A 27869-nucleotide genomic window follows, 5' to 3' on the forward strand; every position below is an offset into this window, starting at 1 on the left:
TTCCTACAAATAAATACAATGAAATAAACTAACTAAAGTACAAAAAATAAAAAAGAACTAAGTTACAAAAAATAAAAAAATATTTACAAACATTAAAAAAATATTACAACAATTTTAAACTAATTACACCTACTCTAAGCCCCCTAATAAAATAACAAAGCCCCCCAAAATAAAAAAATGCCCTACCCTATTCTAAATTACTAAAGTTCAAAGCTCTTTTACCTTACCAGCCCTGAACAGGGCCCTTTGCGGGGCATGCCCCAAGAAGTTCAGCTCTTTTGCCTGTAAAAAAAACATACAATAACCCCCCCCCAACATTACAACCCACCACCCACATACCCCTAATCTAACCCAAACCCCCCTTAAATAAACCTAACACTAAGCCCCTGAAGATCTCCCTACCTTGAGTCGTCTTCACCCAGCCGAGCCAAATTCTTCATCCAAGCGGAGGAAGAAGAGGTCCTCCATCCGGTAGAAGTCTTCATCCAAGCGGGGCAGAAGAGGTCTTCCATCCGATTGAAGTCTTCATCCAATCGGATTGAACTTGATTCTGATTGGCTGATTCCATCAGCCAATCAGAATATTCCTACCTTAATTCCGATTGGCTGATAGAATCCTATCAGCCAATTGGAATTCGAGGGACGCCATCTTGGATGACGTCATGTAAAGGAACCGTCATTCGTCGTTCAGTCGTCGGCCAGGATGGATGTTCCACGTCGGAGGTCTTCAGGATGCTGCCGCTCCGCTCCAGATGGATGAGGATAGAAGATTCCGCTTGGATGAAGACTTCAATCGGATGGAAGACCTCTTCTGCCCCGCTTGGATGAAAACTTCTACCGGATGGAGGACCTCTTCTTGCTCCGCTTGGATGAAGAATTTGGCTCGGCTGGGTGAAGACGACTCAAGGTAGGGAGATCTTCAGGGGCTTAGTGTTAGGTTTATTTAAGGGGGGTTTGGGTTAGATTAGGGGTATGTGGGTGGTGGGTTGTAATGTTGGGGGGGGGTATTGTATGTTTTTTTTACAGGCAAAAGAGCTGAACTTCTTGGGGCATGCCCCGCAAAGGGCCCTGTTCAGGGCTGGTAAGGTAAAAGAGCTTTGAACTTTAGTAATTTAGAATAGGGTAGGGCATTTTTTTTATTTTGGGGGGCTTTGTTATTTTATTAGGGGGCTTGGAGTAGGTGTAATTAGTTTAAAATTGTTGTAATATTTTTCTAATGTTTGTAAATATTTTTTTATTTTTTGTAACTTAGTTCTTTTTTATTTTTTGTACTTTAGTTAGTGTATTTCATTGTATTTATTTGTAGGAATTGTATTTAATTTAATTATTGATAGTGTAGTGTTAGGTTTAATTGTAGATAATAATAGGTATTTTATTTAATTTATTTATTGATAGTGTAGTGTTAAGTTTAATTGTAACTTAGGTTAGGATTTATTTTACAGGTAAATTTGTAATTATTTTAACTATTTTAGCTATTAAATAGTTCTTAACTATTTAATAGCTATTGTACCTGGTTAAAATAAATACAAAGTTACGTGTAAAATAAATATTAATCCTAAAATAGCTATAATATCATTATAATTTATATTGTAGCTATATTAGGATTTATTTTACAGGTAAGTATTTAGTTTTAAATAGGAATAATTTATTTAAGAAGAGTTAATTAATTTCGTTAGATTAAAATTATATTTAATTTAGGGAGGTGTTAGTGTTAGGGTTAGACTTAGCTTTAGGGGTTAATACATTTATTAGAATAGCGGTGAGCTCCAGTCGGCAGATTAGGGGTTAATAATTGAAGTTAGGTGTCGGCGATGTTAGGGAGGGCAGATTAGGGGTTAATACTATTTATTATAGGGTTAGTGAGGCGGATTAGGGGTTAATAACTTTATTATAGTAGCGGTGCGGTCCGCTCGGCAGATTAGGGGTTAATAAGTGTAGGCAGGTGGAGGCGACGTTGAGGGGGGCAGATTAAGGGTTAATAAATATAATATAGGGGTCGGTGGTGTTAGGGGCAGCAGATTAGGGGTACATAGCTATAATGTAGGTGGCGGCTCTTTGCGGTCGGCAGATTAGGGGTTAATTATTGTAGGTGGCTGGCTGCGACGTTGTGGGGGGCAGGTTAGGGGTTAATAAATATAATATAGGGGTCGGCGGTGTTAGGGGCAGCAGATTAGGGGTACATAAGTATAACGTAGGTGGCGGTCGGCAGATTAGGGGTTAAAAAAATGTAATCGAGTGGCGGCGATGTGGGGGGGGCCTCGGTTTAGGGGTACATAGGTAGTTTATGGGTGTTAGTGTACTTTAGAGCACAGTAGTTAAGAGCTTTATAAACCGGCGTTAGCCCAGAAAGCTCTTAACTACTGACTTTTTTCTGCGGCTGGAGTTTTGTGGTTAGATTTCTAACACTCACTTCAGACAAGACTCTAAATACCGGAGTTAGAAAGATCCCATTGAAAAGATAGGATACGCAATTGACGTAAGGGGATCTGCGGTATGGAAAAGTCGCGGCGGAAAAGTGAGCGTTAGACCCTTTTTTGAATGACTCCAAATACCGGGGGTAGCCTAAAACTAGCGTTAGGAGCCTCTAACGCTGGTTTTCACGGCTACCGCCAAACTCCAAATCTAGGCCTTAATATTTTATAGTAAAGATGGTTGAGGATTACAAAAGGAATAGCTAGTTTAGCTACTGTTGTGTATTTAAGTTATTTCTCAGTCTTTCTGGGATTTAATTGTATTTATTTGCCATTTCAGTATCTTGTCTGGAATATATCAATTTAAAAGTATATTAATTATTTTTAGAATCTTCACACTTCTCTTAGTTTTTGGTTGATATTAACCAGTTTCTTTGCATTTTAAGTAACTGATTAAGCTTTTGATACAGATATCAGTTATCAAGTTTGATTTTCACTCACTTACCCTGGTGTTCTACTTAGTTACGGTGTGCGGAGTGGCCATTCCGAAATTGCACCATGGCACGGAAAGAGGCATAGGCCCTCATCAAAACAGAGAGAAACTAGCAAGGCTATAATATTATAGCTACTCAGGTCTCAGTCTTCATATTTTCCAAAATAGAGGAGATAAATGTAAAACTATCAACTATAATGGAGGAACTTAAAAATCAGAATACAAGGATTTCTGAACTGGAGCAAAGATTATCCAACTGTGAGGAGAAACAAAATGCTATAGATCCAAAATTTGGCCCGATCTTAAAACAAAACTCTAAACTAATCTAATCTGGTTCAGTTTGCTGAAGAAATTTTACCGTCATTATTGAAGCTGAAAGGAAAAAAATCTAAATATACCGTGGAAAAAGCTCACAGAACAGGGAGAGTTCAGGATGTGCCGGACCAGAGATAGTCTCTGGCATTGGTTCTCTTTTTGAACTCATGGGAGCATGGATAGATGCTATTTTACAACCCATTGCCAGGAGACAGTTGAGCTACCTGGAGGATAGCTCACATCTACTTAGGAAATTAAAACAAATTGAGTGGCAGGATCATTACACGTGGATGGTGGTCGATATTTCATCCTTATATACCTGTATCCCCCAGCTTTTGGGTTTTTTTTTTATTGTTGAATCATTTTTGGCCAAAGAAATGGAACTGGATGATGTTATAAAACATTATGTAGGTGATATTCTGAGGTATTTATTATCTCATATTTTTTTCACGTTTGACCAGAAGTTTTTCCAACAAACATGTGGTACAGTGATGGGGGCGAAATTCGCCCCCTCGTTTGCCAATCTATTTGTAGCCAGATGGGAGCTCATGCACATTTATGATTCTTATAATCCATGGTGTGAGGACATCATTTTTTATTTACGGTACATAGATGACCTAATTTTTATAGTGAAGAAACCATTAAATGACTCCTCATTCCATGGCTTTTTAAGTTACCTGAATGATAATAACATGGGACTCAAATTTACAGGTACATACAACAGTATGCAGATAGATTTCTTGGATTTAACATTACAAGGGAAAGACAATGGTATTAGTACAAAAACATACAGAAAACCCACAGCTGGCAACACCATCCTACATGCCAAATCTCAACATCCTAAACATTTGATTCAGGCCATACCTAAAGGGAAATTTATCCGTTTGCGTAGGAACTCAAAATCAGATAAAGGGGCCTAGTTATCAAGCCGTCAACCTCAAATACGCTGGAATTCCGCAGCGTATTTGTGGCGAGGCTGATTCGCCTTAGTTATCAAAGGCTAGAGACCGGCAAAAGTAGAATTTTGTGACGTAAACTTCGATCCGCCGGACTCAGTCCGACACAGATCGATTCTTACGTCACTCCATGTTGTGTGAGGCACAATCTGACTACTTTTGCTAGTTACCCTGGAGGCGGCGGATCCCATAGGAATCAATGGGAGTCTGACCATAGCGAAAGTTCATGTTCGCTGCTGCCAGACATCCCATTGATTGGTCTGCACCTAACACCCTAACATGTACCCCGAGTCTAAACACCCCTAATCTGACCCCCCCTACACTGCCGCAACTAAATAAAGTTATTACCCCCTAAACCGCCGCTCCCAGAGCCCACCGCAAGCTACTCTATACATATTAACCCCTAAACTGCCGCTCCCGGAGCCCACCGCAAGCTACTCTATACATATTAACCCCTAAACCGCCGCTCCCGGAGCCCACCACAAGCTACTCTACACATATTAACCCCTAAACCGCCGCTCCCGGAGCCCACCGCAACTATAATAAATGTATTAACCCCTAAACCGACGCTCCCGGAGCCCACCGCAACTATAATATATGTATTAACCCCTAAACCGCCGCTCCCGGAGCCCACCACCACCTACATTATACCTAGTAACCCCTATCCTGCCCCCCCTATACCGCCGCCCTCTGTAATAAAGTTATTAACCCCTATCCTGCCGATCCCGCACCTCGCCGCAACTAAATAAATAGTTTAACCCCTAAACCGCTGCTCCCTGACCCTGCCGCAACCTATATTAAATGTATTAACCCCTAATCTGCCCCCCCTACACCGTCGCCACCTATAATAAATTTATTAACCCCTATCCTGCCCCCCACTACACCGCCACTGTAATAAATTTATTAACCCCTAAACCTAAGTCTAACACTAACCCTAACACCCCCCTAACTTAAATATTAATTAAATAATTATATTGTAGCTATCTTAGGATTTATTTTTATTTTACAGGCATCTTTCAATTTATTTTAACTAGGTACAATAGCTATTAAATAGCTTACCTAGCTAAAATAAAGAGAAATGTACCTGTAAAATAAAAACTAACCTAAGTTACAATTACACCTAACACTACACTATACTTTAATAAATTATTCCTATTTAAAACTAAATACTTACCTGTAAAATAAACCCTAAGATAGCTACAATGTAATTAATAATTACATTGTAGCTATTTTAGGAATTATATTTATTTTACAGGTAACTTTGTATTTATTTTAGCTAGTTAGAATAGTTATTAAATAGTTATTAACTATTTAATAACTACCTAGCTAAAAGAAATACAAAAGTACCTGTAAAATAAATCCTAACCTAAGTTACAATTAAACCTAACACTACACTATCGTTAAATAAATTAAATAAATTAACTACAAATAACTACAATTAAATACAATTACATAAACTAACTAAAGTACACAAAAAAAAAGCTAAGTTACAAAAAATAAAAAAAATAGTTTACAAACATTTTAAAAATATTACACCAATTTTAAGCTACTTACACCTAGGAGTGGCGGACAGGTTATGGAGCAGCGGTCTTTGTGACCTCTGCTTCATAACTGCTGTCAATCTCACTGGCCGTCAATCTCCTTTCAGAGCTTGATAGATAGGCCCCTAGGGGTTAATAACTGTAATGTAGGTGGCGGGGATATCGGAAGCGGCAGATTAGAGGTTAATACAGGGAGTGCAGAATTATTAGGCAAGTTGTATTTTTGAGGATTAATTTTATTATTGAACAACAACTATGTTCTCAATGAACCCAAAAAACTCATTAATATCAAAGCTGAATATTTTTGGAAGTAGTTTTTAGTTTGTTTTTAGTTTTAGCTATTTTAGGGGGATATCTGTGTGTGCAGGTGACTATTACTGTGCATAATTATTAGGCAACTTAACAAAAAAACAAATATATACCCATTTCAATTATTTATTTTTACCAGTGAAACCAATATAACATCTCAACATTCACAAATATACATTTCTGATATTCAAAAACAAAACAAAAACAAATCAGTGACCAATATAGCCACCTTTCTTTGCAAGGACACTCAAAAGCCTGCCATCCATGCATTCTGTCAGTGTTTTGATCTGTTCACCATCAACATTGCGTGCAGCAGCAACCACAGCCTCCCAGACACTGTTCAGAGAGGTGTACTGTTTTCCCTCCTTGTAAATCTCACATTTGATGATGGATCACAGGTTCTCAATGGGGTTCAGATCAGGTGAACAAGGAGGCCATGTCATTAGATTTTCTTCTTTTATACCCTTTCTTGCCAGCCACGCTGTGGAGTACTTGGACGCGTGTGATGGAGCATTGTCCTGCATGAAAATCATGTTTTTCTTGAAGGATGCAGACTTCTTCCTGTACCACTGCTTGAAGAAGGTGTCTTCCAGAAACTGGCAGTAGGACTGGGAGTTGAGCTTGACTCCATCCTCAACCCGAAAAGGCCCCACAAGCTCATCTTTGATGATACCAGCCCAAACCAGTACTCCACCTCCACCTTGCTGGTGTCTGAGTCGGACTGGAGCTCTCTGCCCTTTACCAATCCAGCCACGGGCCCATCCATCTGGCCCATCAAGACTCACTCTCATTTCATCAGTCCATAAAACCTTAGAAAAATCAGTCTTGAGATATTTCTTGGCCCAGTCTTGACGTTTCAGCTTGTGTGTCTTGTTCAGTGGTGGTCGTCTTTCAGCCTTTCTTACCTTGGCCATGTCTCTGAGTATTGCACACCTTGTGCCTTTGGGCACTCCAGTGATGTTGCAGCTCTGAAATATGGCCAAACTGGTGGCAAGTGACATCTTGGCAGCTGCACGCTAGACTTTTCTAAGTTCATGGGCAGTTATTTTGCGCCTTGGTTTTTCCACACGCTTCTTGCGACCCTGTTGACTATTTTGAATGAAACGCTTGATTGTTCGATGATCACGCTTCAGAAGCTTTGCAATTTTAAGAGTGCTGCATCCCTCTGCAAGATATCTCACTATTTTTGACTTTTCTGAGCCTGTCAAGTCCTTCTTTTGACCCATTTTGCCAAAGGAAAGGAAGTTGCCTAATAATTATGCACACCTGATATAGGGTGTTGATGTCATTAGACCACACCCCTTCTCATTACAGAGATGCACATCACCTAATATGCTTAATTGGTAGTAGGCTTTCGAGCCTATACAGCTTGGAGTAAGACAACATGCATAAAGAGGATGATGTGGTCAAAATACTAATTTGCCTAATAATTCTGCACTCCCTGTAGTTTGATTTAGGTGGCGGCGATGTTAGGGGCAGAAGATTAGGGGTTAATAACTAATGTAGGTGGCAGCAATGTTAGGGGCAGAAGATTAGGGGTGTTTAGACTTGGTTTTAATGTTAGGGTGCTAGGTTAAAACTTAACTTTTTCTTTCCCCATAGACATCAATGGGGCTGCGTTACGGAGCATTTTATTCCGCAATCACTTTTTTTTTCTGGTTCCCCCCATTGATGTCTATGGGGAAATTGTGTACAAGCACGTCAAATGACCGCTTGTATTTGGGTGAGGTATGGAGCTCAACCCCACCATATCGCCCGCACAAGCTGGGTTTTTAAAAACTTGTAATAGCAGCGCTATAGGGAGGTGAATTAACGACGCTTTTGTGGCGCTCGTTAATTTCCCTATAGTGCAGAAACTCGTAATCTAGCTGTATTTCAATTACATACAGTGGACAAGTCACAAAATTCCCAGGTAAATAATGAAAAAGATATATTTTCAACTTATTTTTCTAATCATAGAATAGTGGATGTATAGAGGCTGCTAAATCCAAATAGCCTGGAGTATACTTGTGCCTCCAAGTCCCACAGCACTCTTCATAGATTGGATCTATTCCTAGTATCAGAATCTTTAATGACGAGGGTCACAGAAACAAAAATTCTGGAATTTGTTCTCTCGGATCACATTCCAATTATTTTAACATTAAGTGAGACACAAAAAAACAATTACAATGCCTTTTACTTTCCTAAATAGCTTTCTAAGTCGGTAAAATTGGTGAATTTCTGAGACAAAAATGGAATGAGTATAGTATTAACAACATAGGACATAAAGATAATATCACAATTTACTGGGAAGCAGCTAGAGCAACACTGAAAGCAGAGATTAAATCATAATTAATTAATTTAAAGAAAGAAGGTAACATGAAAAGTACAAATCTAGCAGCTATTCTCAATGCAGCATATACACTTTATAGGAAAAATCCATCTAAGGTAAATAGATACAATTATTTCAAAATCAAAAAAGAACGAGATCTCTTTCTGTTATGTTTAGCAGGAAAGACAATAGACAAAAATTGAACGCAATTTGAGAGATTCGGAAACAAGGCAGGGAAGTAACTAGCAAATTTGTTTAACAAAACTAAAAAGAAAGACCCCATTTTGACAATCAATGATGGGTTAAAAGCCAGTAATAAGATAGAAGATATATCCTCTCTGTATCAAAATTAGTTTAGAAAATGCAGAATCCTAAGGGAGAGGAAATTCAGGGTTTTCTGGAAAAAATAAAAATGCCTGTGATATCGGTAGAACATATGAAGGTCTTAAACGCATCTATATCTGAACAGGAAATAATTAAAGTTATGAAAAATATGAGGAAAGGGAAAGCACCGGGACCAGATGGTCTGCCACTCGAGTTCTACTGGTTATTAAAAGATGAGATTATCATCAATTTAAAGATTTTTACGAACACTATTACCTCTGTAATCAAAAAATAACAACTCAATTTAAGTCAGCAAACGTAATATTGTTACTGAAGGAAGATAAAGATCCTACACAGGTATCCTCATACAGACCCATATCACTCTTGAATCTTGATTACAAGATTTTTATGAAAGTTCTGACAGATTAAAATTAATCCTACCAAAACTCATCCATTCAGATCAGGTGGGGTTTGTAAAGGGGAGAACTTTAGAATTAAACATTTGGAAGATATTACATGTAATCTATCACTATAGTGAGGAAACTCGGGGGCACTGCCGGTCTGCTCTGCCGAAGGCCTTCCTGCTATTTTTGACAGAGTGGAGTGGGGTTTCATGTTTGAGACCCTGAGGAAATTTGGTTTGAAGGGGAACTTGCTAAATTTAGTTTCTAATGTATACTCAGATGCCAGTGCGAAAATATTGGTTAATAATTGTATTTCTTCTTCTTTTTCACTAGGCAGAGGCACCAGGCAAGGTTTCCCTATGTCTCCTCTTCTTTTCGATCTAGTCCTGGAACCACTGGCTATTAGAATTAGAGAGCTACTGCTTGGATTTAAATTAGGCAAAGTGCTATTTAAAATCTCACTCTTTGCAGATGATTTATTGTTGTGTTTAACCTCCCTGGAAAAACAAGTTACTGAAACTATCAAATTATTAGAAGTTTATGGGAAAGTTTCGAGATACAAAATTTATTTTTCTAAATCCAAAATCCTTTGGTTAAAAAATCCTATTTTAGACCAGACATATTCCTTTTTAGAAACAAAGATCTTAAAGTATCTGGTTATCTATCTTACGGCAAACACAGCTAATTGGTGTAACAAAAACATAACTTCAATGCTCCAAAATAATGCTGATAAGCTAAAAAAAAGTGGGTTAACCTACCTCTTTCCCTCTCAGGCAGAGTGGCAGCCTTAAAGATGTTCATCCATCCAAATAATTTGTACCCTCTTAGGATGCTGCCTCTTGCAATAAAAGTAGAAGATGTTAACAAGTTTCTTAAAGCACTGAGATATTTTCTTTGGCCAGGAAAAAAACCTAGAATTAGGCTAGCTAAAGTATACCTCCCTTTTTCCAAGGGAGGATTGAAACTAAATAATATCAGGATGTATAATCGCGCAGCATTGTTGAGATTTTCGTTAGACTAGCTAGCTCAAACAGACAACTTTACCAATTGTAGTATAGATGAAGCAATTTGCGCTCCATTTGCTCCCACCTTTATCCTCCATGCATCAAATAAAGAATTGGGTCTAGGATTTATTCCCATCCTTTTCTAAAAGATATTCTTACAGCCTGGAGAGCTATGATGAAAGGTATGGGAGGTAATTATAGTGTTTCAAAACAGCTTCTACTAACAGGTAATCTCTGGATTACAAAGTAGAATATTCCAATTTTGGGGAAAAAAAAAAATCAGTTCCATTAACCATCTAGGGGATCCTTTAACTGAACAACCCTGGAATTTTAAAGACTATAAAAGGGTATACAAGGTTCCCAAAAAAGAATGGTTATATTTCATGCAGGCGAAGCACTACTTACTCCAGATGATAAAAAATTCCCCAAACCTTTTTCAAAAACATCCCATTTTAGACTGCCGTAAGAACAAAAAGGGTCTATTATCACTGATATATAAATTGTTACAAACTCCTTTAGAGGAGGAAATAACTAATGAGAGTGGAGGGCCCTCTAGTGGGCCTGTAACAGCATTAAGGGATTACCAACTTGAAGTCTGGAGGATTGTAGAGTGTGTTTGTTACAATGTTGCAGGAGAGGAGGAGGTGTTTTGTGCTTACCTTTATAGGTTCCTGCAGCAGGGTGTCCAGCCTCTTTTCGGTTCCAGACTTCAAGGAGAAAGTTTCTGCTGTATTCCTGAAGTAATAGTTGGAAATGGATGGATCCAGGAGGAAATCTCTGCCACCTAAGAGATACAGGGAGGTTGTGGAAATGGCATCCAGGAAGAGAGGACCTGCAAGACAGATGGAGGAGCATGGGTCTGATGAAGTGTTACCCCCTTCCCCCCAGAAAGATAGGCCCCAGAGGAGTTTTAATAAAGGGAAGGGGCCTGCCAAGGGTGGGAAAGGGGGACCAGGGCCCAAGGCTGGAGCGGGTAATATTGCCCCTGCTGGGGAGGGCCAGGCGAGGCCTGGTTTAGGCCATAGTGAGGATGGGTCAGGGCCTAGTGTAGGTCATAAGGGCCCTCTGATATCAGGGACGCCTAGTAGTAGCCTGGTAGGGGGCGAGGTGGCAGGTCAATTGGCGGCTCTAACACCGGCGGCCGTGGCAGTGGTCCTGGCCTTGGCCCAATCATTGTCTCATTTACCCCCTGGGCATGGGCATGGCCGGATCGCGGCCCCGGCGGCCGGTGGTGGGGCTGTAGTAGAGGCCGGAGGTGTGGGGCTTGCATCGCAAGCTCAGGCAGAGTGCGCAGCGGCACCCGCCCTCTCGGATGGCGGATCACGCGAGATGTACTCCTCTAGTTCAGAGGAGGAGGATCGCGGCCGCCATCTTGGAGGGCGGACAAGTGGAGGAGATGCCACGCGCGACCGGAGCGGCCCAGGTAACTTGGGGAGGCTTCCGGTCACGGGTGGTGGGACAAACGGAGGCTCAGGAGGGCAGCGGGCGCAAGTACCTGGGGTGGCCAGGGCCGCAGGCGAGACAGAGGCGCGAGACAGTGGAGGAGAAGGGCCCAGACAAGCGCGCGCGGCGGTCAGAGGCCTGGGCACTACAGCGCATGCGCGCATGGGTATTGCCGCTTGCGGTTTGACAAGTGGAGCAAGTGTGGCTGGAACAAGGGGGCCGAGTGTGAGCAGTGAAGTGGGGTCAGGCATGGTGGTATCCCGGTCAGGGGCACAAGCAAGCTTGCATGGTGGCACGAGCGGCAGCATGGGTATGGCTGGGCACACTGTGAGGAGACAAGGGGGAGTAATGGATGGAAGTGACAGGAGATTTTACGGGCATGACTATGGAGAAAGAAGGGGGCGCATGCGGGGATAACGCATGTTGTTGAGGATAGAGCTCTGCATGACAGGTGTGGTGAGGTGATGCATGGAGGACACAGAGGTGTGGAGCTTGCGAACCATGAGCAGTGCGGTGTGAGACAGATTGGGCCCGTTTGTTTTGTGAATGATGCCCAAGGGCATAGTGGCTTGGTGCAGGAAGAAGTTATAAGAAAGGCAGTTGAGGCTGCGCTGCGTGAAGTGGCCAGGCAACAGGCCCCCCAAGGGTTGAGCGCCCACACCCTGGAGGGGCCTGGTCAGGAAGCCATGATAAGAAGGGCTGTTTCGTCAGCCCTGGGGGTGAATACTGTGGGGGAACAGAGGGTGGAGGGTAGGAATGTTTCCTTTGACTCACCACCTGTCGGCCAGAGTACTCCCCAAGTTACTTTGTCTCCACAGGTACAAAATAGGACGGCATCAACAATGGCTTCTGAGGCTTCCAGTTCATTGGTGGTGGCGGGTCCAAGCAGGGAACAGGCTGGTCATCCAGGAACATCTGCACAAGCACCCGTCGACGCTGAGGGAACTGGAACTCATGAGTACTATGCACATCAAACACTACACGCTGACACGGGGTCTTCAACTAGTGGGTCAGGTTCAGAGAGTGGAGAGGACCTGGGGCTGGTTGGGAAAGGGCAGCATAGGATGTTTAGATGGATCAAGAAAATGGCAGCGGGGCATGTGAAGGATAGGGCTGGGGGACCGGGGCCTGCGGACGAGGAGCACGGGCCTAGTGGGCCTGGGGGCAGTGGGCCAGGGGTCCCTGTGCCGCGGAAGGTGGCCGCGCAAGGGAACACATACCCATGCCTAGTACATTCACTGTATGGGCATCTGAAGACAAAAGTAGTAAAAAAGATACTGGAGGGTCGATATGTGAATATCTTCGACCTCTCACTAGATGCGTTTCGGGCAAAAGAGAGGGCCCTGGATGGGTCTGGGCCAAAAAAGGTGCGCAGACTTGAAACATATGAAGAATGGCTTAAATGTTTCAGGGTGCTAGCGGCTTGTTACGTGGATAGGTGGCCGCTACAGGGCCACAACCTCTTTAAGTATCAGGAGACTATCGAGGACATCCACGCTAGATTCAAAGAGGGGGCGTGGAGAGAGTATGACATGGCCTTCAGGAGGAAAATGGTAGGAAACACCTTACTGCATTTCGGCACTCAAGACATGCACTTGTGGTCGAAATTGGGGCTGGAAGGAGGCGCAACGCCACCCGCCCAGGCGCGGCAAGGGTTTCCCCGGCCGGGCGTGAGGACGAGCAGGCGGGGATGTGAGTGCTGGAAATTCCAGGACAAATCGTGCGAGAGGGGGAGCAGTTGCTCCTTTCGGCACATCTGCAGATACTGCGGAGGCCCCCACTCAGGGATGGATTGCGTTAAATACAAGGAGCAGGGGCAGCTTAAACCAGCTCAGAAACCAGGAGCTGTGGGCAAGGGCCCCAACCCCGCTTAAGCTGCCTCCGATGCTAGCATGGCTAGCTAATTACCCAGACCGGGAGGCGGCGGAGCTGCTTCGGGCCGGTCTGGAATGGGGTTTTGAGATACCAATCTCGAGAGAGGTACTGGGAGCAAAAGGGCACAAGAATTTTTAAACGGCCTACGAATTCCCTCACGTGGTGAGGGAGAAATTGGCCAAAGAATTGGCGATGGGGCGGGTGTCGGGCCCGTTCGCCGATCCCCCAATTGACGGCCTGGTGGTGTCGCCTTTGGGAGTGGTGCCGAAAAAGGACCCGGGGAAGTTCAGATTGATTCATCACCTGTCCTTTCCAAAAGGGGAATCGGTCAATGACGCGATTGACCCCGAACTCAGTTCGGTACATTATCAATCCTTTGATAATGCTCTAGAGGTGGTCAGGGCTTGTGGCCCTGGTGCGCTGATGGCAAAACTGGACATTGAGTCCGCATTTAGGCTATTGCCGCTTCATCCTTCAGCTTTCAGGCTTATGGGGATGAGGTTTGAGGGTTCTTACTACGTGGACAGGTGTCTCCCAATGGGGTGTTCCTTGTCCGGCTCGCTATTCGAGTGTTTCAGTACTTTTCTGCACTGGGTAGTCGAGACAGCGTCTGGGGGTGGGGCGATTGCCCATTACCTCGACGACTTCCTATTGGTGGGGGGAGCTGGGGGCGCTGAGTGCGAATGACTCATGAAAGTCATGGTAGACATGATGGCATGTTTTGGGGTACCACTGGCGGATGATAAGACGCAGGGTCCCTGTACGTGTATAACATTTCTGGGAATAGAAATTGACACAGTACATGCTGTTTGCAGACTGCCGGTGGATAAGGTGCAGCGGATGTTGCAGACGGTCTGGTCAGTCAAGGGGAGCGACAGGGTCCCCATTAGGGAGGTCCAGTCATTGCTGGGCCTCTTGAACTTTGCGGGCTGGGTGATCCCCATGGGAAGGGTTTTCAATCGCCGTTTGGAGGGCCAATTGAAAGGTCCTTCTGGGCGAGCGAATTGGGCCCACATAACGGATGAGATAAAGGAAGATTTGGGAGTTTGGGAAAACTTCCTGGAAAACTTCAATGGGGTTTGCCTCTGGAGGCAACCACCAGTGTCCAATCAAATACTGCACCTCTTCACGGATGCGGCAGGGAGCTCCGGTTATGGGGCATACCTGGAAGGGGAATGGAGTGCGGCTCCATGGTCCAGCGAATGGATAGCAGCTGGGTGTGTCAGGAACTTGACTCTATTGGAGTTGTTTCCAATAATCGTAGCGGTGGAAATATGGGGGGATAAGTTGGCGAACAGGTCGGTGGTATTCTGGACAGATAACCTGAGTGTCGTGTACGCCATTAATCAGTTGTCGGCGGCTTCACCTAATGTCGTTCGCTATCTGAGTCACCTTGCAGCTCAACATCTGCTTCACCGCCAAACACGTCCCGGGAGTGCAGAACGTGATAGCTGACGCACTCTCTCAATTCAATTGGGGGCAGTTTAGGAAAGCAGCACCCAAGGCGGCGAAGGAGGGTCTAATGTGCCCATCTTATCTTTGGCAGCTGATGAAGGCTCGGTTTAGTTAAGGCGTCCTTGGCTCCGAAGACCTGGGCCACATACCTGGGCCACTGGAACAGATGGGAGGCTTTCTGTCATCAGAAGGACGTACAGGTACAAGGGGCCACTAGGGTGCATGTGTTGGAATGGCTGGCATTGCTGAGAAGGGATGGAGTTAGCAAGGCTGAAGCTGCGGGTAGGCTATCAGCAGTGGCATTCTTTAACATAGCGCTCGGTTTCAGGGATCACTCCAGGACGTTTTTGGTGCAGAAAGTTCTGAAGGGCTGGGGGAGAATGGTGCCAAGGGTTAAGGACCCCAGGGAAACCATCACGGCCAGTAGACTGAGGCAGTTGGCGTTCGGTTTATAGGAAGTGTGTAAATCTGTGTATGAGATATTACTCTTTCAAACGGCTTTTGCAATAGCATTTGCCGGGGCCCTTCGGGTGAGCGAGTTAGTCTCATCATCCAAAAGGGAGGGTTCAGGGGGAGTCCTGGCGAAACATGTGCGGTTGGCGCAAGGGAGGGTGCTATTATTTGTCCCACGGTCCAAAACGGATCAAGAGGGTAGCGGGACTTGGCTACCTCTGGCCAAACAGGAGGAAGCGTTATGCTGTCCGGTCCGTTGTGTAGAGGAGTTTTCTAAACTCCGGCTGGCGCAGTGTGACCAGTTTCTCATCCATGAGGACGGGTCAGCACTGTTGGTATTTCAGTTTCGTAGAGTGCTCGCGAAAACAGCGGTGGTTGCGGGCCTGGATCCCAAGAGGATCGCTGCCCATTCGTTCAGGATTGGGGCCGCGACAAGTGCGGCAGAGAAGGGTGACTCCCCGGCAGAAATAAAGAGACTGCGGAGGTGGAAGTCAGCGCAGTTCAAAGTATATGTTAGGCCCACACCGGGAACGCATTGCTGAAGCAGATGCTGATCGAGACTCCTAGAGGTACGGGCAGGGTCTCAAAGGGGGTTCCCCAAGCGTCACAGGTGGTGTGGGTTGGGGAGGGACGGGAGCTGAAATTGGATTGAACTGTGGGGTTTGTGTTAGGGGTCAGAGCGTTGACCGGCTAATAGGGTATCGTCTGTTTCACCAGGTACATTGGGAAGTTCACCCACGGTTCAAGTTTGGATAATAGGCCACTCCTTTATCCATTGGGCTTCCATCAGGGCGCTGCGGACGCCGGAAGGGCAGCAGCTTGGATTCCAAACGTCCAGGGCCAACTTCCGGTGGTTAGGACGCAGGGGTCTTGTTTGGGACGATTTGCCAGCATTGTTGCAGGAGGCACACAAAAGGTGGGGGCAGCCCCACGTGATAGTGCTAAACCTGGGAGGTAATGACTTAGGGTCATTTCCGGCTTTAGACCTTATTAAAAGGATGATAGCCGATATTAAGTGGGTCCACACGTGGTTGAAGGAGGTCAAAATCGGGTGGTCCAATGTGGTTGCTCGGCTGCATTGGAGGCACATTGTGACCCAGAAAGCGGCTTATAACGTGCGTAAGAAGGTCAATAGAGAGTTGGGGAGAACGGTCACTGCCCTGGGGGGCTTCGTGATTCGTCACGATGGAATAACGGCTGACAAAAAGGACCTATTTAGACCTGATGGGGTACACCTGACGGATGTTGGGTTGGACATATTCCTAAAAGACATTAGGAATGCTTTGTTAAGAGTTATTTAGTTTAAAAAAAAAAAAAAAGTGTGGTTAATTGTTAATTGTTATTTAAGTTAATTGTACAGTTGGGAATGTTTTGCTATTTATAGGTGCCTGTCGGTTTGTATGTGGCGGCAAGAGAATGCTTGGCTCTTGTGGCGGGTGGTCAGGGCCCTGGGGAGCAGGCACCGAGAGGGAAGAGTGACGGTCTAAATTGGGGAGGGGTTACGCCCGCCAGGCGCCGGCCTGGGGGTCCTCTCCCTTGCGAATAAGACCGAATATCTCTAAACCATCACAGCTCTCTCTCAGTGCCATTGGGCGTGAACAGCCGGGTGTCACGCTGCAAACACCGAAAGGGGCCTTGACCTTCTGCTTAAAGGGGCTAGGTTAGGGAAAGATGCCGCCAACATTGTGTTACGAACTTGTCGCCAAGTTTGGTATTAAGAGTTAAAGTGCCTAAGATAATTGGTTAACACTTAGGTACTAGTTATCCGTTTATGTTAATAAACGTGACCGTGACCGGTCTTTTCTCTCACAACATGGTGTGTTTGTCTTTTATTCAGGTGTATGCTACACTACGTAGGACGTAATAGGGGGTTAAGACCTTAATGATATAACAACAGATGGGATAGGATTTCCCCTAACTTTAGCAATGGATTTAAAATTCAAAAAAGTTTTTCGGTCATAAAGGCTGTAACCAATTCTGCTAAAATCAGAGAATCCCACTTTAGGCTCATGCACTTCGATTACATTATTCCCAAGAGAGCACAAAAGTGGATAACAGAAACTGAAAATGTATGCAAGAAATGTAGGGATTGGGAATTAGATCTGAATATTCGACACATGTTATACACATGTCCGAAATTATGTCAATGTTGGGGAAAAACTGAATTCTTGCTTTCTTCAATAGTGAGGAAAAAAATCAAAATATCAGAAGAAAATATTCTTTTTATGATTAAACCTCCAAATAGGGGCACAAATTTTACATTTATTTAATGGGGAATTATTTTAGTTAGAACACTTATCTTCAATAATTGGATAAACAAAGAAATTCCCACCATTAGTTCAGTTAAAAATCTGCTGGCTAAACAAGCTATCTTGGAGGCCCATGATACTAAAAACTATAAAACAAATGAGATTAGTGATTACAACAATGTATGGGGAAAATTCTTCGTATATGGGGCCTGGTCTTCAGATAAAAATAGAACAAATCCTTCTATTAATCAATTCGGATAGTGAGAATTAAGAGTGGCCTGGAGGAGGAAGTTATCCTCTACCTTTTATCCCCCCTTTTTCTTTTCTTTTTTTCTTTTTGTTTTGTTTTGTGTTATTTAGTCTTGCTTTGTTTTTGTTGTTTGGTTAAGTTCGTTTTGTTTACTTCTGTTTAAATTTGGATTGTTTTGGATTTGGGCAACTTCAAATGCTAAATTAGGTCAGAAACGTTTCTTTCACCTATTTCTTGGACTATATCTTGTGGACCATGTCATTGTAACAAATATCTACAAATAAGAAATTCTTGAGATGTAAAATCCTTTAATGACAGATGCTTATTTCAAAACTTTGATATTGTACTTTTTTACCTTTCTGTTTTCAATAAAGAAAAAAGAAAAAAAAGGATAAATGGTCCTAACATCTTCTTTATGATCTCCTATGTTCAAGAATACCAGATGTATAGGAATGTCATTGGTTTTAGTAATTAGATGGCCCCTAATAACACCTCCGCATCACAGTTTTTAAAGAGGGTTTCTTGACACATTCAAGCAATTGATCCATAGGGGCCTATTTATGATTCTGCGAGTGGACATGATCCGATATAGCGAATCATGTCTGCCGCACATCAATAAATGCTGCCAGCATATGCTGTCGGCATTTATCATTGCACCAGCAGTTCTTGTGAACTGCTGGTGCAGTGCCGCCCCCTGCAGATTCACGGCTAATCGGCTGCTAGCAGGGGGTGTCAATCAACCCGATCGTATTCGATCTGGTTAATTTCTGTCCGCCGCCTTAAAACAGGCGGACAGGTTATGGAGAAGCGGTCTTCAGACCGCTGCTTCATAACTTGTGTTTCTGGCGAGCCTTCAGGCTCGCCAGAAACACGGGGTATCAAGTTCCATATGGAGCTTGATAAATAGGCCCCATAGTTTATTTAGTATGGAATAACTGTCAAAATTTTCAAATCTGACTAACAAAAGTATATTTATTTGCTAAATAAGCAACAAAAGAAATTGATCTAGGCCAGTTATTTGTATGTCATGCTACCACTTGGCCATAATAAAACATATGAACCAGTTCCCACCAGTGCAAACACATCAGCACTGATATGTAGTGAGGAACAGATTTCTACATGGAACCCATGACTAGAGAGAGGCAGGGCATAACCTCAATACTATGCTTATAAAATGCTTTTAGTGTTTGTCACTTTAATTCTAGGGCAAACATAATATTAATTTTACTTATGGTGAGATGAAAGTAAACCAGATAACTCTGGGTAAGATATGCATATACATCATCTCACACTAAATAAAACATTTGCATATCTGACATCTTAGTTCTCTGGTTCACTTAATTCTCACCATAAATTAAATGAATATTGCGTTTTCCCTGGAATTAAACTTCACTTATCAGCAAATCAAAACCATTTTCTGATGTTGTTAAAGTGATGGTAAATCAGAGCGTTTAACAAATGTTATGATTTACCATCAATAAAAGTTTAAAGTTAAAGAGATCTGATATTTTAAAAAAGTTGTTAAGCTCACCCTTTCTGTGCCGCTGCACATCACTAAACTCAGCTGCTCCGGATTCCCACGGCACATTGCTTTTCTACCAATGAGGTGACGCTTGCACCTCTAAACCAATAGCCATACTAGCATACAGAACACTAATTGTTGACACGCAGGGCTATTTTTAAGGGGGGGCAAATGTCATCTCATTCAGGGAGCCGGAGCTGCTGAGTTTAGTGATTTGCAGCAGCACAGAAAGAGTGAGTTTAGCACCTTTTTTTAATATCTGATCACTTAAACTCCACTTTATTTTTAGTGATGGTAAATCCTAGCATTTGTTAAATTCTTTGATTTACCATCACTTTAACTATAATGTTTTAAAACAGCTGCAATCTATGGTTTCCCTGCTGTCAGTGAGAGCTCCTATAGGGCGGAGCTTCTTTATCCTTAACTGGATTCCTGTGATTAATGTAGATATTAGATAGATGTCTATATTACTGGTTCTTTGTGCTCCCACAAAATTGTAGCTCAGTTTGGTCAGCAGAGAAAAGCAGGAGAAAATAAATGGGCATTTAGTTTAGTTTATTTACATCATACGGTACGTTGATAAACATCAGGGGACAAAGGGTTCAGGAAGCTTTAGACCATAACCATAAAGTATAATGATGCTGAATTCTCTGCCATGCTCAGTTTCAGTGAGAAGACAAACTGGTTGGTATTATCCTTTGCACAAACAAACTGAGTAAAAAGCAGGTTTTGGATGTCCAGAAAAAAATATCTTTCCTTGTAATTTTTAAACAGGAGACGGCTGAGCATTTCTTTAATAATTTAATTAATAAATAAAACCATAAACCAAAAGTGACACCTCAGTTGTTGATCAATAAGAAAAACTTGTTCAATGACTGCAACTTTTTATGCTGCAACATTCTCAGTAGACAGACAATTGCAAGTCCCACGCAGATAGTGAGAGGATGTGCAATAGCAGCTAAATAACACAAATTGTAAGCCCAATCTGCTATAAATTGACACTCTGTATTCTGTATAGTACAAAGTACATTATCTTCCTGTAATTTGGTGGAAAAAAATATTCTGAGCTTGAAATCAATTTCTCAAAGCAGCTGATGTTCTCAAGCCCTTTAAAGCTATTGCAACCTATCATTTTGCAGACAATCTTTATAAAACGTATTATCTGCTTGTGTTTTGTAGAGGGGACAATGCACCGTTTCACCCACACACAGAAGGAGGCGTTTGCCAGCGTTATATGTAAAACTGTCATTTTGTATAGAATTCAGCTCCATATAAGTAACATATACATAGCAATATATCAGCAAAATAAACAGCCAAGCAGCACACACTACTGCCATCTAGTGCTCTAAAGTGTATAACATTATTAAAAGCATTGATGCAATATTTATGCCATATAATGCTTCCCACACGTTCACACTGCTGAGCCTACCTAGATATGCGTGAAGTAAATTTGAATCATCAAAGAACATTTTTTTAATTTTATGTCTCTTTATCTTATTCTATTTAAATGCTAACAGCTTAATCCCCATGCCCCCTTGCAAGGGTTAAGCCTCTAATGTGCTGCTCAGGTCAACAAATGAGGAGTGGTAGTGACACAAAGCTGCCAATCACTGTCCTTCCTTACAGGAATTATAAATATAAAGACCTGCCCAGGTCAGCCAGTAGTAGCAACAAGTATATATGGAAAGAGAAGAAATGGCGCAAAAGGCAGGACTCAAGTGAAAGCGTTTAATGACACAGTATATTACACAAATATATATACACTTACAAGATTAAAATAAGTGTACTGCAATTAGGAGGATCATGGGTGGTACAGTTCTTGTTGCTTCCCACAGCTGGCTTGTTGTGATTGCCGAGCGCTGCTGCACTGGATATGACTGGCAGGTAAATCCGGATACCTTGTCAGCAAGTCCTGTGGCTGTTGTGAGTGCAGGATACCAGGACCCTTTTTCCAGCCTAGATTGTCAGTTCAAAACCCTGACACGTTACCCCCGGTCAGCGGCCGGGCTTCTTCAAGAGGGATTTAAAAGTGAATGTGTTGGAATAAGCGCTCTTCCTTTTTGAGTCCGATTCATCCAATTAGAGCTCAGAGGTGTGTGCAGGAGCTCCTATCATATTGCTCAAAACATCAAGCGGAATTTGTCCAATCAGGGCTCGGAGGTGTGAGCCGGAGCTCCCGTAAGATTGCTCCTTAGATAGATTCAGGCAAATATTGATGCCCGTATGTTTCTAAAATAGCGATACTCAAAGGCTAAAACATCGTGGTTGCCTTATTTATGCGGTCATGTTAAAAATGTTACAACAAGATAAAAACAATAAAAAAAACTTACATTTCTATACTATAACAACTGATAAAACATATGGGATAAATTTCATTTCTATATTTAACAATGAGTGATCTTCAAAATTTATAAAAACCTTTCAATGAACGTTGCCAATGAAAGCAAAGGTTCATTTGCAGTATACGAGTTTTTTCAGACATAATTAAACCTGTCATATATAATATGAATGTTCAAGGTAACTGAGCATATTGCTCCTACATATCTTTTATTAAAATCATTTATTTATTTATAAACGAAATGTTAATAATCTGGTAAAGAATGTTAATGGTTTTATGGGGTAATATGCTATAGAAGAATTTTTTATTTTATTATCGATATTCTTGATATTTATTGTTGCAGATATTGATTATTGGTAAATGCTTGTTACAAAAAACAATACTAATAAGTTGAAATACTGGTAACAACAAGATCCATAACCTAGTGTAATGAGGACCTATAATAACTAAATAATAAAAACTATTTGATTTAAAATTTAAAAGTTATATAAAAATATTAATATATATATATCCTTTAAAATTCTAAAAACATTATGTAGAATTTAAAATGAATTGATGTGTGTTCTAGGAAAAGGATCTAGAAATAGATTGTTTGATTGGTACTATTTTAAATTATTTTAACTACTAAAAATACAATTTAGATAAAAGCTGCTACATCAATATCTATATTCATACCGAGTGGTTGGAGTGTTTTAAGTTTATAAATCCACTTGGTTTCAAGTCTCCTTAGTTTGAGTAGCCTATTTGGTTTTGAAGGGGGTACCCAATCTATAACTTGTATTTTGAGTGAACTTGGGTTACTATCGTGGCACTCAGAAAAAATGCCTGGGTACACTGTGTTTGAGCAGTTTTTCTTTTATATTATAGATGTGTTCGTTAGTTCTTCTTCTTATTTTACGTTTCGTGCGGCCTACATATAATAGGCCCCACCCACATTCTAGCAGATATACCACATATGTTGAATCGCAGTTACTTCTAAATGTGATGTTATATGTGTTAGTCAGTTCACTGTTCGAGAAAGTTGGTGTTTTATTAATATGTTTGCACATATTACATCTTGGTTTGTTGCATCTCATAGTTCCTTTCCATTCTTTCAGCCAATTTCCTGCCGCTGATTTTGTTTCTGCCTTTTCTAAATTTGGATTTTTTACAGGTTTAAGTTTACTTGGTGCCAAAATGTTTTTCAGGCTCTTTCCTTTTTTATATGTAAATTAGGTTTATTTTCTAAGTGTGGCCCAAGGATAGGATCGGACTTTAATAATGGCCAATGCTTCTTGAAAATATTTTCCATTTTCCTGGTGCCCTCATTGTAGGTTGTAATGAATCTAGGTTGGTTCATTGTACCTGCTTGTGATTTAATAACTGTATTATGTATTTTGGTCCCCAGCTTTTCAGTGAATTCCTCATTACTGGTTTTGTTACCGATAATTGATACTCTATCCTTGTTTGATGCTTTATCCTTAGCTTGCTGTATGATTTCATGATTATACCCTTTCTCTAAGAATTTATTCTCCAATATAAGGGCTTCTGATTCGAAATCAGCTGGATGTGTACAGTTTCTTTTAATGCGTAGAAATTGGCTGTATGGGACATTATTAATCCAGCTTTTCTTATGGGCACTCTTTGCTTGTATAAAGCTGTTACGATCAGTTGTCTTACGATAATTTTTCACTGCAATCTTACCTACACTATCTTTAAACAATACTAGGTCCAAGAATTCTATTTGGATTTTTGAGTATGACTTGGTGAATATTAGATTATAATTGTTTTGATTAATAAAGCTCATAAAATGTTCTATTTGATCTACCTCTCCCTTCCAAAGGATGATAATATCATCTATATACCTTCCATAACATAATATGTTATTGATGAAGGGGTTGTTTTCCCAGATAAATTCATTTTCAAATGCATTGACGTATAGGTTAGCATATGATGGGGCAAATGTGGTCCCCATCGCTGTGCCCCTAGTTTGAAGATAAAATTGTTTTTCAAAAATAAAATAATTATGATATAAAATGAAATTGATACTATCTACAAGGAAATCTTGTAGATAGTATCAATTTCATTTTATATCATAATTATTTTATTTTTATAGCGCATTTTATCATTATTGTTGTTTCAGCCAGTAGTAGCAGTAACACATGACTGCCTATCGCTGCCCATTTTCTGCTTAGAGCTGTGTGGCTTTTGACTCGCAAGCTGCACATTTACTTTTTCTCTTAACCCTATGCAGAGGTTAAACACATAAGGCCATTTTACAAGTGGCTCTCTAATGATAGCAACGCATGGGGCGCAATACGCAATATTGCTGGACTGCGCAACTTGATATTACAAGTCCATGGTAAATCACATTTGCCAGAGAAGGATTAACGCACCTGACATCACTCTAGCACTCATATTACAAGTTTAAATGTATACGGCTAGATTACGAGTCTTGCGTTAGGCTTAAAAAGCAGCGTTAAGGGGTCCCAACACTGCTTTTTAACACCCGCTGGTATTACGAGTCAGGCAAGAAAGGGTCTACCGCTCACTTTTTTTCCACGATTTTAGCTTACCGCAAATTCCCTTACGTCAATTGCGTATCCTATCTTTTTAATGGGATTTGCCTAACGCCGGTATTACGATTGCCTGAAAAAGTGAGCGGTAGACCCTATCCTGTCCAGACTCCTACTTCATATAAAAGTCAGTAGTTAAGAGTTTTATGGGCTAACGCCGTAACATAAAGCTCTTAACTAAAGTGCTACAAAGTACACTAACACCCATAAACTACCTATTAACCCTTAAACCGAGCCCCCCCCCCACATCGCAAACACTATAATAAAATTATTTAACCCCTAATCTGCCGACCGGACATCGCCGCCACTTTAATAAATGTATTAACCCCTAAACTGCCGCACTCCCGCCTCGCAAACACTAGTATCATTTTATTAACCCCTAATCTGCCCTCCCTAACATCGCCAACACCTACCTACATTTATTAACCCCTAATCTGCCGCCCCCAACGTCGCTGCTACTATATTAAATTGATTAACCCCTAAATCTAAATCTAGCCCTAACCCCCCCTAACTTAAAAATAATTTAAATAAAACTAAATTAAATTACTACTATTAAATAAATTAATCCTATTTAAAACTAAATACTTACCTATAAAATAATCCCTAAAATAGCTACAATATAAATAATAATTACATTGTAGCCATCTTAGGGTTTATTTTTATTTTACAGGCAACTTTGTCTTTATTTTAACTAGGTACAATAGTTATTAAATAGTTATTAACTATTTAATAACTACCTAGCTAAAATAAGTACAAAAGTACCTACAATTAATTACAATTAAATTAAATAAACTAAATTACGGAAAAAAAAACACTAAATTACAGAAAATAAAAAAAGAATTACAAGAATTTTAAACTAATTACACCTAATCTAATCCCCCTAATAAAATAAAAAATCCCCCAAAATAATAAAATTCCCTACCCTATACTAAATTACAAATAGCCCTTAAAAGGGTCTTTTGCGTGGCATTGCCCCAAAGTAATCAGCTCTTTCACCTGTAAAAAAAATACAATACCCCCAACATTAAAACCCACCCACCACCCACACACCCAACCCTACTCTAAAACCCACCCAATCCCCCCTTTAAAAAACCTAACACTACCCCCTTGAAGATCACCCTACCTTGAGATGTGTTCACCCAGCTGGGCACAAGTGGTCCTCCAGAGGGTCCAAAGCCTTCATCCTATCCGGCCAAAAGAGGACATCCAGACCGGCAGAAGGCTTCATCCAGGCGGCATCTTCTATCTTCATCCTTCCGGAGCGGAGCGGGTCCATCTTCAAGACATCTGACGCGGAGCATCCTCTTCATCCGATGGCTGAAGACTGAATGACTGGTCCTTTAAGTGATGTCATCCAAGATGGCGTCCCTTAAATTCCGATTGGCTGATAGAATCCTATCAGCCAATCAGAATTAAGGTTGGAAAAATTATATTGGATAGGATTGAAGTTCATTCCGATTGGCTGATCCAATCAGCCAATAGGATTGAGCTTGCATTCTATTGGCTGTTCCAATCACTTGTTTTTTATTTTTAATAGATAGTTATATATGTCTGTATATACAATATATATCATATATCTGTATATATTCATATAGATTTATAGGTATAGATATATATTTTACAAAATATATATATATATATCTGTTTAAAAATAGAAAGAACATTCTTTTATATAAGAACATAGGAATGTAAAGTATTCCTAATGCATAACGATAAATAATAGGCAATTCTTCAACACACCCTAAAGAAGTCTATGGCAAGAAGACGTTAGCGTGGTCGTGATATCCAAAGTCCTGATGTTAGTGTGCCTTGGTCTTTTGCTTGCTCGCTAGCGGCCGTACTAATTCTTTACTTTGAGCGCAGTTAGCAATCAATTGAAAAAAATGAGCGTGCCACTTTTAATCTGGCCCATAGTAAACTAGCAACAGTAATGCTTATGCATGTTGAAGCAAATAGCGGAAAATAACAGGTTATCAGGAAATATATCTACACCTTATGCAGCTCTTCATCTGAAGAGTTAGTTACTACAAACTACAAGAATGATACAGCAAACATTTGTTTTGTTTTTTCGTTTTATGAACACCCTAAAATCATGTATAAACAGGCTTTTTTCTGTTTCTTATCTGGGTTTTCCTGGGAGATTCTGCACACTTAAAAAGGAGCAGAATTTACATTCTTAATGCAAATGTAAAAGATTAAGGTCAAATGATTTAATATTAAACGTCTAATGCAGGGGTGCCCAATAGGTCGATCACGATCTACTAGTAGATCAGGAAGGCACTGCTGGTAGATTGCGGCATTAAACAGTCTGATGTTCGAACACAAAAGTGCTACAGGATTGGATCTTGAGGGTCATTGATTTCAACCAATCAATGTAGATTATTTTTTAACAACAACACAATTGGTCTCTGAAAAGCATGGTTGAGTGAGTACTCTCCCAATGGATATGGCGGTTTAGTATAGGTAGTAGGGTAAGTGTCAATAGATAGAAAAAGTAAAGTCGGAGGCTGCTTTCCTATAGTAAAGGAAGAAATCTGAATGTGTTGACCCGGTAGAAATGGTCTGCATGGCGCCCTATTGAAATGTATTTGTGTAAGCCTCACTGGGTCATCTCAGGTCAAGCTTGTGGTGCAAAGTAAAGAGGGTCAGTGGTAGTAATTTGAATGCAGTGTTTTGTAACATTTCACAGGGAGTTGCGCCTGTTAACTCGAATTAAAGTCAGTGCTACTTTTGTCGTCAGGATTAATCTGTTGTATCTTTATGCTTTTGCACATCCATGTGTCGCTTAATCATGCAACCTTAAAGGGATAGGAAAAACACATTTTATGTGTTTTTTTTCATGATTCAGATAGAGCATGCAATTTTAGACAACTTTCTAGTTTACTCCTATTATCAATTTTTCTTCATTCTCTTGGAATCTGTATTTGAAAAAGCAGGAATGTAAGCTTAGGAGCTTGCCTATTTTTAGTGGGTAGATCTCGTTGAGCTGGTCATTTAAAAAATAGATCCCAACACAAAAAAGTGTGCGCACCCCATTGGTCTAATGGGTTTAACTGAAAAAGTTTTCACTTACACGGACGTGATACTCAAAAAGTATCTAAGTTCGATCTAAAATAGAATGTTTCATAATGTACTACTGTGCTTTGCTTTTTGAAAAACAGATGTTCTTGCATTAAATAAACAATTTTTTCTGTTTAAGTTGTCCCTGTCAGCCAATGAAATGTAGAGTCCCAGGACTCAATTGCACTTAATAATCAACTTTTGTTTAGTTTCATACTTTTTACACATAAAGGCCTAGATTACAAGTGGAGCACAATATTGTGCTTTTGCGATATTTGCACTGGTATTACAAGTCAGACGCAATGCAAATGTGAGAGCAAGCTTCCAAAGGCTCCAATGGTATCCTTGTTTTCATGCCGTGAGACATGGTAAACCACCTAGCGCAGTGCAGGGGGCAATTCGTGCAGCGTTAGGCAGCAAAATAAAAATATATATATATGAACATATACATACAGTATATATTTATGTGTTTATATGTGTATATACACATATTAACACATAAATATATATTTATATAAGCATATACAGGGAGTGCAGAATTATTAGGCAAGTTGTATTTTTGAGGATTAATTTTATTATTGAACAACAACCATGATCTCAAT

Source organism: Bombina bombina, chromosome 8 (genome assembly GCF_027579735.1).
Source record: "Bombina bombina isolate aBomBom1 chromosome 8, aBomBom1.pri, whole genome shotgun sequence".
NCBI lineage: Eukaryota > Metazoa > Chordata > Amphibia > Anura > Bombinatoridae > Bombina > Bombina bombina.